Source organism: Microtus oregoni, unplaced genomic scaffold, assembly GCF_018167655.1.
Source record: "Microtus oregoni isolate MIOR12 unplaced genomic scaffold, Mior012 000002F_ref0000024, whole genome shotgun sequence".
Classification (NCBI taxonomy): domain Eukaryota; kingdom Metazoa; phylum Chordata; class Mammalia; order Rodentia; family Cricetidae; genus Microtus; species Microtus oregoni.
The window spans coordinates 58,906,164-58,921,210 of NW_024543061.1; the positions used below are offsets into that span (position 1 = coordinate 58,906,164).

Here is a 15,047-nt window from a genome sequence, read left to right on the forward strand (position 1 = left end):
TTAGTCTGACTATTGTAACAGGTTTTGTTTGCTTTTGTTTTTGTTTTTACCATTGCTATAACAAAATACCCGAACTGTGAGGTGTGTACAGGACAGAGGATTATTTAGCTCTCACTGGGAGACTGGACTTCCTGGCCTGGTCTAGTGTGAGCTACTTTTTGGCTCTGCAAACCATTCACCCTGGAGAGGGCGTCAGTGAACAAGAGAGATCACATAGCGAGACGTGATGTCAGAGACTGGGGGAGGTCCAGCAGTTTAATAACAACCCTCTCCTGAGAACTAAACAGAGTCCCGTGAGCATATAACAGTCCCTTCTGATAGCGGCTGCCTGAATAATCCAATCACGCCTACTGTGTTCTGTAACTCCTGTTCCAGGGGATGTGATGTACTCTTCCCGCCTCCCTGGGCATTGCATGCACCTGGTGCACAAACACACATGCAGACAGACACTCATACACATGGAATAAAAATAAGTGCATCTTAAAAAATGTATTTTTTAAGTATCTGCCTGCAAGATGGTGGTGCAGAACTTGTGGAGGAGACCAGCCAATGACTGGTACAAACTGAGACCCATGCCACAAGAGGGAGTCCATGCCTGACACTACCTGGAGGGCCAGGGATCTGAGGCTGGATAGGTCAGTGATCTAGGACAGAACGAAACAGGACCAGAACAAAAGAGTCAAGGATACTCTGCTATATTCATAGACCAGAGCCTAGCATGATTGTCAGCAGAGAGGTTTCACCCAGCAACTGATGGGAACAGATGCAGAGGCAGCAGAACATTAGGCAGAGCTCTCAGAGTCCTGTGGAAGAGGGGAAGGAAGAATTGTCGGAGCCAGAAGGATCAAGGACACCACAAGAAAACCTATAAAATCAACAACCAGGGTTCATATGGGCTCATAGAGACTGAGCCAGCAACCAGGGAACCTGCAAGGGATTAACTTAGGCCTTTTGCACATGTGTGACGGTAGTGTGGCTTGGTGTGCTTGTGCGACTCCATACTGTGGGACTGGGGCTGTCTCTGAATCTTTTACCCGCTCATGAGACCCTTTTCCTCCTACTGGGTTGCCTCACCCAGCCTTAATATGAGGGGAGGTGCCTAGTCTTATTGGAACCTATTATATCATGTTTGGTTGCTACATCTGGGAGGCCTGCCCTTTTCTGAAGGGAAACAGAGGAAGAGTGGATCTGGGGGAGAGGGGAGGTAGGAGAGAGACTGGGAGGAGAACAAGGAAGGGAAACAGTTCAGGATGTAATATATGAGAGAAGAAAAAAATAAAAAAATAAGCTTCAAAATGTATGTAAAATCTAAAGACAGTATCTGAAGAGAGAGAGATGGCAAGATGTTCACACAATTTAATAAAGTTTAATAATTTCAATTATTTTATGATAATTAAAAATAATTTTAAATTATTTTACACACAGCAAAATGCCCTCTTTTTGGTGTTAGGGATCGTGTGATCAGCCCTATCAATGAGGAAGCAGTACAGTCTGCCACGCTAGTTAAGCTTGTCGCTACCAACAATCCAGGAAATCATGGATCTTTTTCCGTCCCTGCAGTTTTCTTGTTAGTAGGACATCACGTAAGAAGATAGCACAGATCAACTTTTCTTAGTTTGGCGTCTTTTGTGTAATTCAGCCAAGAAACAGTCAAGTTACGTTCAACACTAGCTCTTCTCTTTACTGTGGAGAAGTATGCCGTTGTTGGGGTGCTACACCCACCTGTCATCTGTAGAATTTTGGGGTTGTTTCTGGTCTGTGGCCAGATTAGAGATTTTTATTTTTTATTTTTTTTGTTTTTACTCCAGTTCTTTATCAGAGTAGAGATTTTTAAAAACCTCTTTTGCAGGAGCGGACAGATGATGAGATCCAATCCAGTAACAATTTAGAAGGCCTGGACTTCTTTCGCCAGCCCCACCCAACCGATGTGTATGGATTAGTCATGCTTTGCAAGGGTATACAGGGCATCGCCTAAAATAGACTACATCCTTAGCTGTAAATTATGTTAAAACCAAGCCAGGCACAGCGGAGCATGTCTGTTAAACTCAGCTTTTGGGATGATGAAAGTTCCCCATCATCCTGGGCTGCGCAGAGCCTGTGCTTATAGTGCCAGCTACTCTGAGGACCAGGTGGAGGTTCGCTTGAGTTTGGGAGTTCTAGGCCAGCCAGGGCAGCATAGCAAGATCCCCCACCTCAGAAAAGAGTTTGGCAGACTGGTAACATAGCTCAGCAAGGCAATGCTTGTTTGCCACGTGTGAGGCTCCGGGTTTATGGCACACATACTTGTGTGTACATGTGTGCACGTGCGAGAGATTCCGGAAGGCTCAGTCTTAAATGGGATGCCTTAATCATGCCCCATTGGCCAAGGATCAGGGCTCTATGTGGAAGAGGGGACAAAAAGACCATGCGAGCAGGAAGTGGGGAGCTGCCAGGGAAGCAGGAAGCGGATGTGGTTCCAAGGAAACAGTCTTGCAGACACAGCAAGATGGAGGCAGGCGTGAACTGGAAATCCGTAGGAGCACCTGCAAGACCTGCAGCAGTTCAAGCCCACCACTGGGAAGGGGGCGTGGATGCAAGGTTCCTTCCCTGACGAGACTCCATCTTCAGCTGATACCTGCTAGGAACAGGAAAATCTGTTTTCTCCAATGGAGTGTCATTTCACCCACACCCCATGCCCAGGGTGGCCAACACAAAATGCACTCCAGGGTTTTTGCTTTTTATTTTTCTGTGGGACTTTTGTTTCATTTTGGCATCTTTTGGTCTTATTGTTATTTTATTTGCTTTTTGAGTTGTTTTTTTTTTTTTTTTGCTTTGTAGGGAGGTGGGGAGGATCTGGAAGGGTTGGGGGAGGAGAAAACATGCTAAAATATATTGTATAAAAATTTACATAAAATAGCAAAAGCAAGCTTAACATTCATTAAAGATGGGGCGGGGGGAGGAAAGAACCGAAAGAAAGAAAATCTCTTCACAGTACAAGCCCGGGTGCAAACGCCTTTCAGCGCAGTCACGGAACCACTGCTGCATGTTTAAAAAGCCTATTGAACACGCATTTGCTTTTGTCTGCGTGTTATACTGACAGAACATTTTTAAAGCTCACGCCAAATGAACAAATAGTAAATAAAGGGAATGGTGGGAGGAGATGCAGACAAATTAAATGAGCCATATTGAAGTTGGGCCGTTTGGCATGCTGTGCTTACTTTTTGACCTCTCTTCATCTTCATCATCATCACCATTATCGCCACCACCACCACCATCATCATCATCAGAGATCGAACCCAGGGCCTTATGCATAGGAGGCAAACTGTCTACCCCTGAACTGTACCTCCAGCCTTGACTTCCATTATGGTAAATGTCTGACATTTTCCATAAAGTAATTTTGAAAAACTGAGGTCATGACAGTCACCGTGTAAACCCCCTCAGCAGCTCCTCAGCTCTCTTTGTGTTTAGAACATAACAGGTCCGTGGTGACCAGGTCAACTGCTCTGTCACTCGGCACGTCCTGGGGTCTCTTCTCCACTCCACTCACTCTGGCCTCCTTCCAAGGGACCCTGGACGTCAGGGCCTTTGCCCTTGGCCTTGCACAGGCCTGAGATGCTCACTCTTCTAAGCCAGCATGGCTTGACTCGGACAGTTTTGTTCAAATGCCCTCTCCTCAAAGACCTGCTGGCCCACTGCAAACATCGGCATCCGCATTTCATGGCTCCTTTGCCTACTGTCCTTTTCTCCGGGGATCTGGAGCCGATGAACGCTTGAACTGTTCTCTGACATCTTTTTTTTTTCTTTTTTTTCTTTTTTTCCTGTTCACTTGCTATGACAGTACCCGCTCCAACCAGGCCCAGATCAGTGTTGACATCTAGCATATAGTGGGTGTACCAGAAACTCGCTGAATGAGGAATAAAGGTCTCCGTTCTCTTCTAGAGGTGTCGTGGGGACCCCCGAGATCTTCCGCCCAAACCTGCCACCTGTGGCCTGGCTATGCTGTACTTGTTTGAGCTTGGCTGCCTGCCCTGGTCATTCTGGATCCTGGGGCTATCTTCTCAGAGACAGAAGGTCCCACTGGAGGCCAGAAGACTCCTCGTGGTTCTGGGAAAAATGGGAGCCATAGAATCTCTCAAGGTGACTTTGGAGCCTTGACCTGTACTCGCCAACAATGAGATCACGCAGGTTCACTTCACTTCCCCAGTCTTCCCCAGTTTACTCATGTGCCCATAGGGAAGCCAAAGCCTACCAACCCTGCAGGGTGCCTGGGTGAAGGGAGCATGTTCACCGCCAGGTACCACTGATAAACATTTTCGCAGCTCTCCTGGAGTGGCCAAATGGGTTTTAATGAGGCAGCCACATCATCTTTGGGGCTGTTGGCTGCCATATCCATTTTCTGAGAAAGCCTGGCCCGCCCTCTCCCGCGGCACCTTCGCCCCGCACCCCTCTGCTGCTCGCCCCGCGCCCTCCCGCTCGCTCCCCGCGCTCTCGCGCCGCCCGCTCCCCGCGCTCGTGCTCCTGGGCGCCGGCTGCGGAGGGAGCCGCTCTGCCCGCAGCTGGCGCAGCGCGGGGGCGGCCGCGGGTGGGCGGGAGCCGCGGGCCGGGGCGCCGAGCATGAGCCGCCGGCGCCGGCCGCGCGCTGCTCGGGGCCGGGCTGCGGCACGAGGGCGACGCGGGAGCGACGCTGGCACGGACCGAGGTAGGCAGCGGCAGCCCCGCGCCCCTCGGGTCCTCCGGCGGGCCGTCCCCTCGGGTCGTTGGCGCGGGCACGGGCGTGGGTCAGGGGACCGGCACCGGGTAGGGCGACGTGGAACCCCGCGTGGAGTTCCTGGAACTCCGCCCTGGGCTGGACGGCGGGACCCCTGTGCCTCCTGCACCTGCCGCGCACGGGGCAGCCACGATGAGCATGGAGGGAGCGCACCGGGTGGCAGGCGTGGGCACCACTGGCAAGTCCGCTGCCCAGGGCCTGGCGTGGGGGAGGGGGTCGGGGATCCTAGGAGCTCGGGGCTGCGCAGTTGGAAGTTTCCATTTGCTCTTGTGCATTCTGGGTCCGGGGTGGCATCTCACGCACTTGCTGTTTGGCAAGGAATTGGGGCGTAAGCTCTGCATTTGAGGGGCATGGTGAGGCGCATCCCTCTGTCCCGTGAGCGGGGGTCATTTGAAGGACCGTTTGGGAGCGCAGACTTCGACAGGTACAGCTGGTTGGTTCTAGTCGGAATAAGTGTGTGTGTGGGGTGTGTGTGTGTGTGTCCGTCCGTGTGTCCGTGTCTGTCCATCCTTCGGCCTAATGATTGAGGAGGCACTGTGTTGATGGGTCCCTGCTCTCTGCGTCTCAGGCTACCTCTGAGAGATGCAGGTAGTTCATACTGACAAGAGGTTGCCTTTGGGAGCTGCATGGGGCCTGAGACTTGGAGGTGGCCAGGCTTCCTCTTTTCCTATTCAGTACAGTGAAGCCCTTTTCTGTTCACTTTCCCTGCTTTTATTAGCCTTATCCTACTGTGGGACAAGGGGGGAAGACTCGATGGTCTCCTGCCCTAGGGTCAGGTTGGCCTACAGGAACCTTCATCTCCTCAGGGCTCCCCCTCTTCCCCCTGATTTCTTCTTGTTCACTCCAGCCCTTGTGGGCACAGAACCTGCTCTGCTGGGCCTTGGGTTCTCCAAAGCAAAACAGTACCTCCTATCCTAGTAGGGCATTGGGAGGCCACGGATTTTGACTTGTGAGCCATGGGCAGGCCCCTCTGAGACATGGTTTCAACAGAATGACACCATGGTTCTGATGACTCCTGGGGGCACTTCCATGTTTGTCTTCAGTGACACCACTTTAGGACCACGGTACCCAGCCCAGGAAAGACATCCATAGTGGGAGGACAACAGGGACTCTTAGCTGTGTAGTCTGGGGACAGTGAGTGGCTTCTCTGCCTGTCCAACCTCGTTTCCATTTTTTTTTTGTCTCTAGGGCTGTGGATTGTAGTGGCCCAGCAACCCTTTGGGTGGTTTTCAGCTTGAAGTGTGTGTGTGTGTGTGTGTGTGTGTGTGTGTTCCTGGGCCCACAGGCTCTGCTTCTGAGAAGAGTATGGTCAGACTCCATGATAAAGTATGGAAGCCGTGTTCTCTTGAACATGTCCCCTGGGGTTTGGGAGCTCAAGCGGATGTTCCCAGGCAGGGGTGCCAGTGACCTAGCCCCTCCCCCCAAAAAACCAGGCAGGTGTTTGTTTGTTTTCTGAGATACATCTTCCTGCTGCTGGTGGATGGCTGCCTTTTACCTGGCAAATTGTGGCAATGGAAGCGTTCACAGAGAACAGAGCGGGTTTGGTGTAACTTAGCAACTGCAGTCAGAGGAGGGAGGGGTGAAGGAGAGGGAGGAAGAGAAAGGAAAAGAGAAGGGGAAATGCTGGGCAGGCAGCACATGGGCCTTGCTGAGGGGGTAAGCTGCACCTGTGTAAGTCCCTCCTCCCAGGACACGGGTGAGGAGCAGCTCCAGGTGGTGACTGGGTCCTGGAGAGGCAATTAAATGGAAGTTGGAATATGCTGGAATGGTCTGTCTCTTCACTGGCGGAAGAGGGGCCTGCAATGAGTGTCTTAGGCTGGTGGAATTTATGACCTCAAAACTGTTGTCTTGTAGAAGCCACATGGCAAAATAGGTCGAGAGAAGATGCCCTGCCAAGGCAGGGGGCACTGAGCTCCTGACTGTGGTGGGGAGGGCCTCAGTGCACTGTGATGCCCATGTCTGCGTGGCCCTTTGCCATAGGAGAGGCCCTGTTGGAGAAGACCTGGCCAGGGCCTCCGTGGGCTCTGCCAGGTCCCTACCTTCTGCTCTCTGATGGGACTCCCCCTCCCTCCTTCCCGCTTTCCCTCCTGAGGCCATCTGCTCCGGCCATGCTCTGCTCGGGCTGCTTTTCTCTCAGAGCTCCCAGAATCTGCCTTGTGTGATTTCCACCCACTCCGCGCTGCCTCCCAGGTTTCTTTGCTGTGGTTGCCCACCTCCCTCCTGCCTGTGAGCGGACACTTAGCAAGAAAGTGATGTGCTGAGGGAGAGAGAGAGGGGACAGGGGTACCGTGTGGCGTCTCAGAGGTGATGACTGTGAGGGGAAGGGCCCTGATGACCTCTGGTCACTTGCAGGGTCCCTGACCCCTTGGAGGTCTGGGGTAGACATGTAGCTCTCTTTTTGGCCTTATGCCTTTCTCATGTATTTCTGGTCCTGGAGACTGGGGCTATTGATATGTGTAAAAGTTAGACACAAGGGATGTCCTGGCCCAGTTCAGAGTGGGTAGGCTGTTATGAGCCCATCAGTAGAGTGTTGTTGGGTTGGGGGTCACCAGGAGGTTTCCATACTGTAATCCTGGGGTATAATTTGGAAAAGTCAGCTGGCATCAGCAGCTTTTGATGTAACTAGAACCTGGGAGGCGGAGTCAGCTCAGAGCTGGGAAGGGGCTTGGGCCTCAGGGACTTTTGTTCTGGGAGAGCTGGCCAGTGATAGCTGTCACGTGAGGGAGCTGGGGTGTAAGTGTTATCCATGACTGTCCCTGGCTAAGGATGACACAGATGACCACGAATGTTCCTGTAAAAACACCTTGGATCACAGGGATGCTGTGGAACATGACATTGGATTATCCTTGCTGTGACCCTGTCCTGAGAAGCCTCTCTCTCCTCATTTAATTGACACAGAACTTCCGTAGGGAATCCTTGCTTGGTGCTGGGATGTGAAATAAATTACTTACTGCATAGTCACCCTCCCCACTCAAGGACCGCTCTGGCTTGAGGCCAGGTTTTGGCCAGTGTTGTCCAGGGCAGCCGACAGCCTTGAAAGCCTCTCCAGCCCTCCTGAGTGGGCCATGGATTCCCTGTGAATTCAGGGAGCAGAGCACTAGCTAACTCCTGGAAGGGAGGCCTGAAATTGGGCCTCTGGGATGTCCATTGACTCTAGGTAGAATAGCCTGGGGCCAGTGCTACACACACACACACACACACACACACACACACGCACGCACGCGCGTGCACACACAGTGGCGGGAGCTCTGCCCAACACTAGGGCACAGCATTGGAAACATGAGCCTTTTCCAGGTCCCTGGTTGACGAGTGGCATTCCTCGGAGGTGAAGGGCTTTGCAGGGCTTCCCTCCTCTTCTGTTCTCCAGCTTCTGCCCACCCTCATCCCAGGCAGGCTGACTGGAGATGTGTTCTCTGCTTGCTTACAATGCATTCTCACTTCCCACTCACTCCCAGCCCACTCCCATCTGGCATGTGCCCCTCCTTACAGGGAGCCCCACTGCAGAGGCTATGGGCTCCACTGTCCCAGCTCCCAGAGGCTCGTTCTGGCATCCAGGTCTGGCTGCCTGGCTCTTGGTCCTCCTTTTCCTCTGACCTCTCTGTAAGCCTCTCCAGAGAGCTTTGCCGCCTGTCTCAGGACACTCAGTGTTTCTATCTCTCAGGATCCGGGTCCTCCCTGCCACTACAACTTCCGTTCTTCATGCTGAGCTGACCCCAGCTCCTGTCAGTCCCAGAACCGGGGGTCTTTTAGCACATGCGCTGTGCTTGCTGGTTTCTTCTGGCTGACCACGGGTGTCCTATCCACTGCCATCCTATCCCCAAGCCTCGCTTGCCTCAATGTCACCAGCAGCCAGCTGCTGCCCCCTCTTGCATTGAGATAACATCCAGTCTAGCGCACCCCAGGCCTCTCCTGAACCCCCTTCCACTTACTGAATCCTCTATTCTCCAGCATTCTGAACATTTCAATGGCTTCCTTACTGTGATACCTTTTCCTTACAGACATGGCCTCTGCTAGGTCTTCTTTTGGCCCTTAGCATTATTTGGGGCGTGAGTCTTCCTATACAGGCATGGTGTACTGGTGCCTAAGCGTCTACAGTGACTGTCCCCAAGTGTCTTGTCAGTGATCCCCTAGAGTTCAGTCTCCCTCAGTCCTTTTGGACTCCCATCTCCAGGACACTGGGCATTCTGATGAGATGTGGATTGAATTCTCGGAGCCGCTGGGCATAGTGAGAAAGGGGTGAAGATCCGAGTCTCAGAACATTGTGTACATAGATCTGAGGCATGTTGCTCTCTACCTCCAAGGAGAGGAGAGAGTAATGGACTTAAAACTCTGGGACAGGTAGAGGGTGTGGGGAGAAGGCCTGCCCAGGAGGGATGAGTGTGGACAGAGCCAGGGGGCCAGTGCCCTGCTTGTCACCAACACTTCAGTTTCTCCAAGTATCACCCTCCTACTCTACCTTAAAGAGAGAGTTCTCCCTGGATGCAGTTGCCATGACAACACTGTTAACAAAGACTAGCTTCTGTGGAGGAGTCTGGCTCACCCAGAAGCCGAGGGTGTTGGGAAAGGGTGTGCATTCTGATGAGTATATCTGCAGAGCCGTAGTTCCCCTCCCCCACCGAGGTCACCCAGATCTTGAGGACCCTCCTGACCGCTTCTGCTTTACAGGCCTCTGGTACCCAGCCCCAGCCCGTGTGAGTGTGAAGTGATTCCAGCCATAGCTGGGGCACAGGGCCAGGCTCAGGAAGCCCTCCTCCCTGGGGTGTGGAATACGTCCAGTCCTCACTCCAGACACTTTCTAAGACGAGGCACTGCGGTTGTAGAAGCCCAGACTCATAGGCCATGCTTCCCCTGAAGAGAGTCTGTGGTCCAGCTCCTCTGGGCTCTGAACGTTTACTGGCTCTGTTCCCCCTCTCTGATCATGGTTTGGATTAAACGATGCTTCCACCCCCCAGCAGGTCACAGGGTGTGATCCCTGAGCTTGTAAGGGAGCCTCGATGGGAAAATCCAATTCCCTGTCCTGAGAGCTACAAGAGAGTTGCCCAAGGTTGGCTGGGTATATCAGCTACTACATCAGGGAAGCCAGGTTGGAGGCTTACAAAGGAACTTGGGCAGGTCCTAGGGTACTGAGATACAGAGCAGGCAAGGGGAATATGTCAGGTATTTATTTTATTATTGCTTATAGTAGTGGGTTTCCTCCCACCCTGGCAGGCTGAATGAAGAGTAGAGTCCCTGGGAGAGCAGCCCAAGGGCAAGTGAGCAGTTAGCTTTTTAGGAGAGCCAAGGTCTTCCCTACACTTCCCTACACCCTCCAGATAGCTGCACTTTGGGGAAGGGCATCTTATGCTCTTAGCCTATTCTTTCTCTGGCCCTGCTGTCCCTGGGAGCCTGCTAACCAACTAAAGGGTGGAACCTTATGATCTGCTGTGAAACCTCTGCCCTGAAGGCTCCCAAGCCAAGTCATTCATCCTGCCACATGCAAGGAGGGGAGGGATACAGACCCTCAAAGCCTTCCAAGGAGGTGTCGACAGTGGTCCACCTGGCAGGGCCAGGGCTGAGAGTGAACAGGGCAACGTGGGGTGGGGGAGAGCTTCTGCATAGATGTGGTCTAAAGGGAAGATGCTAGCAAGCCCGAGTCATCACCTGGGCCACACCCTGAGTGATGGAGCACTTGCAGGAGTAGAAGCGTCTGATGAACAAGCAGTAAATGCGCTAATGAAGGCCGCCGCAGACTGGATGTGAAGACATCCCAGTGGATAACAGACGAAGATGCTTCTTCAGATCATGCCATTACCACCAGGGAAGCCATGAGAGCCAGAGAACCAGAATAGATAATTCTACAACAGTTGAGTATTGGTTAAGATTTGAGGTCATATAGGCAATGGGTCTAGGAAGAATAATGAAAACTGAGGACCTTACAGATAATAAAAAAAATACAGTGAAGGGTGTCTTGGGAATGTGGCCGTCATGACAGCAGATAGGCCACCCCTGACCCCTGTTCTTTGAGGAGAAATCTACATTCAGGGGCCTCCTCCCAGCCCCTGTGGTGGAGAGGCCAAGAGTTGACATGAGGTCTGGACAGGTGTGCTTGAGAGAGTATGGTATGCCCTGGCCTCTCCCTGGCACCAGGCTAGCGCTGTGTCTGGAGGGCCTCCTGCATCATGACGTTAGGACACTTGAGACCCGAAAGCTGCTTTGTGGTCTGCAGCAGCCATTGCAGCCCTAGGTCCCAGATGTGTCCCAGAGGAAGCTGGGATAGGAAGCTGTAAGGACCGTTATGGCAGAAGAGCCATGAGGAGGTTCCTGCAATGAGGCCCGTGTCAGGCTGGAGAGCGGAGACAGGAAGGAGCTGCAGGTGGTGTGGCTGGCCAGAGTGGGCCGACCCTGTTCCTGCTGAGGCTTTGGTGGAAGGGCCAGGGCAAGGGACGGTGTGCGGATATACAGCCCAGGAGAGTGTCCGGTCCTGTTGTCGTGTGTGCTTAGCAGCCCACCTCACACCCACCACTTCCCTGCAAACCTCCCTGCCACATGTGCCATGCACCCCTTCCCCCAAACCAATATGACCAAGATACTGACTGACTGGTCAAGCTCTGTCTCTGCAGGATGCATTACAGCTTCTCCAGGGTCTGTTACAGCATAACTGGTGTCCCTGAGGGAAATGGCGTGCCAGGTTGGTCATGAAAGATGAGGGAGTTCAGGAGGTGTCTTCCATTGGCCTGCTCTTTATTTCAGGCCCCTGTTCAGGATGGGATCTTCTTGGTCCGGCTAGAAGTGGGTGTTTCACCTCAGGATTAGACACCCTTATACCTGCCTACTCAGATGATGTGAGCTGTTAGGTTGAATTCAACCAAGTCATGCCTCAGTTTCCCCATCTATTAGGCCAGGTTAAGTGCAAAGGTTCTCTGAGTACCAGGTTCCATGAGGCACAGTCCCATTTCCATAACTCTGAGGATCACCTAGGACAGATATGGGACTGTATGGGGCCCAAGGACAGAGTGCTTCATGCGTGCCCATGAAATCTCTCCAGCCTGTCTGGTGGCTTCACTAGGTAGGCTTCAGCCTTGTGCTTGTCCGCAGGTGTCGACCAACCTACCAGGCAGTGGACAGCGGGTAGAGGGTTGAGCTAAGGTCCTTGAGTCTGTCTGTTCCAGTGGCCACACTCTTCCCAGGCCAGCAGGGGAAATTGTAATGAGGCCCACTGATCCCTGGGGAAACCTAGGCAGAACAACCCCCGGCCACACCCAGACGTTGTTCTGTAGAAATGATGAACAGTCTGACGTGGCATGAAGGCAGGCACAGCGATAGGAGAATGTGTGTCCTAGGCCTGCCCCTGAACAGACGGTACCCCAGGCTGTCCTGCCTTATCTCAGCGTGGAGCTGTGCTGGGAGCAGCTGTCCAGAATGGCTGCCCTCCTGTCAGAGGGTATTGAGCGGTGCTGGTGGGCACCCTTCTTCATCCATCTGTTGACCTCTGGACTCCTCCTACCCTGCTTACTCTATTTGTTTATTTATCCATTCCTCCTCTCTCCCTCCCTCCCCCTTCCTTCTTTCTTTCCTTTTCCAACTTAGCCATCTTGGAGGCTCTGTCCTCCTGTTCTTTCTACCTGCCCCATTCCCACCTCAGCTCCTGGCATTTTCTCTACTCACAGTTGGCCTTGTGGTTTCAGGAGCCAGGTCCAGACCAAGAGCCACGTTCCCTGTGTATGGCCTGCAGCCAGGTTGTTACACATTCTTGGGGGATGGCAACCTCCAATCAGCTCTGTTGCCTTGCTCTCTATGTTCCACGCCACTGTCACCTTCCCCGGCCATCCTGTCCCGTGGCTCTCAAAGAGACTGCGATCAACTTCCAGGGAGCTGTGTCCTTCCTCATCCTGCTTCCCTCCACCCCTGCGCTGCCCCTCCCCGCCTCAGAGTTTTCTCCACACTGAGCCCAGGGCGGCCTGGCCATCCTCTATGAGAACCCTGCTTGCTGGACTCCCTTGTCCTTTCTGCTGATGTCCTCAGTGAATGTTTTGGTTTCTCCTTGGGGGAGGACCACACCACCTTTCCTTATGCACACCACCACTCCCTACCTCACCTGTCACTGGCTCTGCTCAGCCGTCCTCACTGTCCCTGTCCCAGGACTTCAAGGCTAGTGGTTCTGGCTGGGGTTGGGGCAGGGCTGAGAGCTTTGCTGCTCCTCCAGGACTCTGGAGTGCTGGTGGTTGCCATCACTTCTCCCCACGCTCCAGGTGTCTGGTCTTGCTTCTTTTTTTATGTCTTTTGGCCTCTGTCCTCCCAACCTCGGCTTACTGGTGACATTTTGTTGCCACATACCAGCTGTCTTTACCACTTTACCACTGTATGTGGGGGCAGGAACAGAAACATTATTATTATTTATTATTATTATTTTGGTTTTTCGAGACAGGGTTTCTCTGTAGCTTTGGAGCCTGTCCTGGAACTAGCTCTTATAGACCAGGCTGGCCTTGAACTCACAGAGATCCTTGTGCCTCTGCCTCCTGAGTGCTAGGATTAAAGGCGTGCGCCACCACCGCCCTGCCCTAGAAACTTTCTTGTAGTGGGTCCCTGGCAGCCCTCGTGATCTGTCCTCTCCTGTGTCGTGGTGGTAGTGTAGCCTGGTGGTAGCAGAGGGTATTAAGTTTGGAGGTTAGCAGTCTTCTGACAGGGTTAGCAGTGCAAACGCCAAGAGTGGGCAGAGCTGCACAGGGGCTGCGGGGCTGCTGAGCCACCCAGGTGGCCTCGGGGAAGTCCTTTGATGACCCCGAGCCCCTGAGAAGGAGTGGTGAGAGTCTATGTCCCCTGGGTTGAGTGCTAACAGCAGCACTCTACCTAGAGCCCCTGGCATGTTTCTAGAATGTGGCAGGCATGGTGCGTTTGAAGTTGTGATGGCAGCCGCAGAAGGGGTGATGGAAATGTTGGTGATGGTGGTACTGATAAGTGGAGGCAGTGATAAGAGACAGTGATGGCTATGTCAGGCACATTGGTGATGGTGAGCAGCAGGGGTGGGGTAGGAGAGACCTGTGGTGGTGATGGTGTTGGTGATAGAAATGGTGGTGGAGGAGACAGTGAGGGTTGTGATGAAGTTGTTGAGAATGGTGCTGCTGGTGGCGATGGCAGGGATGATGGTGGACGTGTTGGTGATTGTGGTGATGATGGTTGTGGTAATGAAGGTGGTGGTGGTGGACGTGTTGGTGATGGTGGTGGTGGTGATGGTGGACATGTTGGTGAGGGTGGTGGTGTCAATAAGTGCAGATGTAGTGGTGGTAGTGGACTTATTGGTGATGGTGGTGGTGGTGATGGTAGTGGGGGTGGTAGTGATGGTGGTGGTGGTGGACGTGTTGGTGAGGGTGGAGGTAATGGTGTGGAGGAGACAGTGATGTGGGTGAGTAGGAAGTGTGGGAGGGAAACTGTTATTTAGATTCTGGCAACAGCCGTAAAAGCTTTCTAATACCTTCCTGGTTCGAGGAGGGCCTCGCTAAGCAGCCGTCAGCCTGCACTTGTGGTATGTGGGTGTGTCTGTGGGTGGCTGCACATTTGGCTGGCTCTGTTCCCTTGTTCTTACCCCCTTCTGCCCTGGACAGCTGCCCCCGCATACCTGTGGGGGTCTGGGGAACAGAGCAGGTACAAAGCTGCAACCCTGGAAAACACAGTGAGGAACAGGCTGGCACCTCTGCGTCTCCTAGAAGCCAAGTTAGAATGGAAGAGCAGGAGAGAGCAGGAAAGGGAAGCTTAGCCATGATTGGAGAGTGAACCACTTATTCCCGGCCCCAACTCTGCCGCCAAAAATGCGTAAGGCATTTGGGTGAGTTTCTCTGTGAACAGAGCCCAGCCTTCTTGGGATTATTTGGGGGATGGGGGAGGGGAATGAGATAACATCTGGAGATGAATGTCCTGGTGTATCTGACTGTCCAATGAGTTAGTGATGCTGAAGCCAAGACTGCCTACCAGTGTAGTCTCCAAAGAGCTGAGTGCTGGGAGAGGATCTGACAGTTGACATGGACTTGCGTGGGCTGGGCCCAGGATACCAGGCTGGCTTTCGGTTCAGGGCTCCGGGTTTAGGTTGACTCCTCCGAAGCCTCAGGACCTCTGTTAATCTACAGTGGGAGTCCTTGCAGTCCATCCATGGGGTGGGGAGCCAAAGGACTGGTGAAGCTTTGGGTCCTCCTGCACTCGGAATCCAAAGGGGAAATAGCTCAGCATTCAGGGAGGATGTAGCAGAGCTGGCTTGGCCTGAGTTTCTTGCCTCTTGTTCCTTCTGTTGCCATGGAAACAGACCAGTGAAGCTTCCTTCCCTATGCCTCAC

The 15,047-nt window shown here is 53.0% G+C and overlaps 1 protein-coding gene across 5 annotated transcripts in view; it reads left to right on the forward strand.

Moving 5' to 3' along the window:
• The first annotated feature begins 4,251 nt into the window (after window positions 1–4,251).
• Window positions 4,252–15,047, forward strand: part of Rasgef1a (RasGEF domain family member 1A) — a 91,509-nt gene continuing 80,713 nt past the window's right edge. Inside the window, exon 1 of one of the 5 annotated variants that reach the window (XM_041643198.1) lies at window positions 4,252–4,273. The gene's annotated coding sequence lies outside the window, so the exon portion shown is untranslated. Of the gene's footprint in view, window positions 4,274–4,514; window positions 4,679–4,740; window positions 4,926–5,016; window positions 5,172–15,047 lie in introns of those variants that run through there. The other 4 variants (XM_041643175.1, XM_041643206.1, XM_041643191.1 and 1 more) reach the window with 4 other exon arrangements.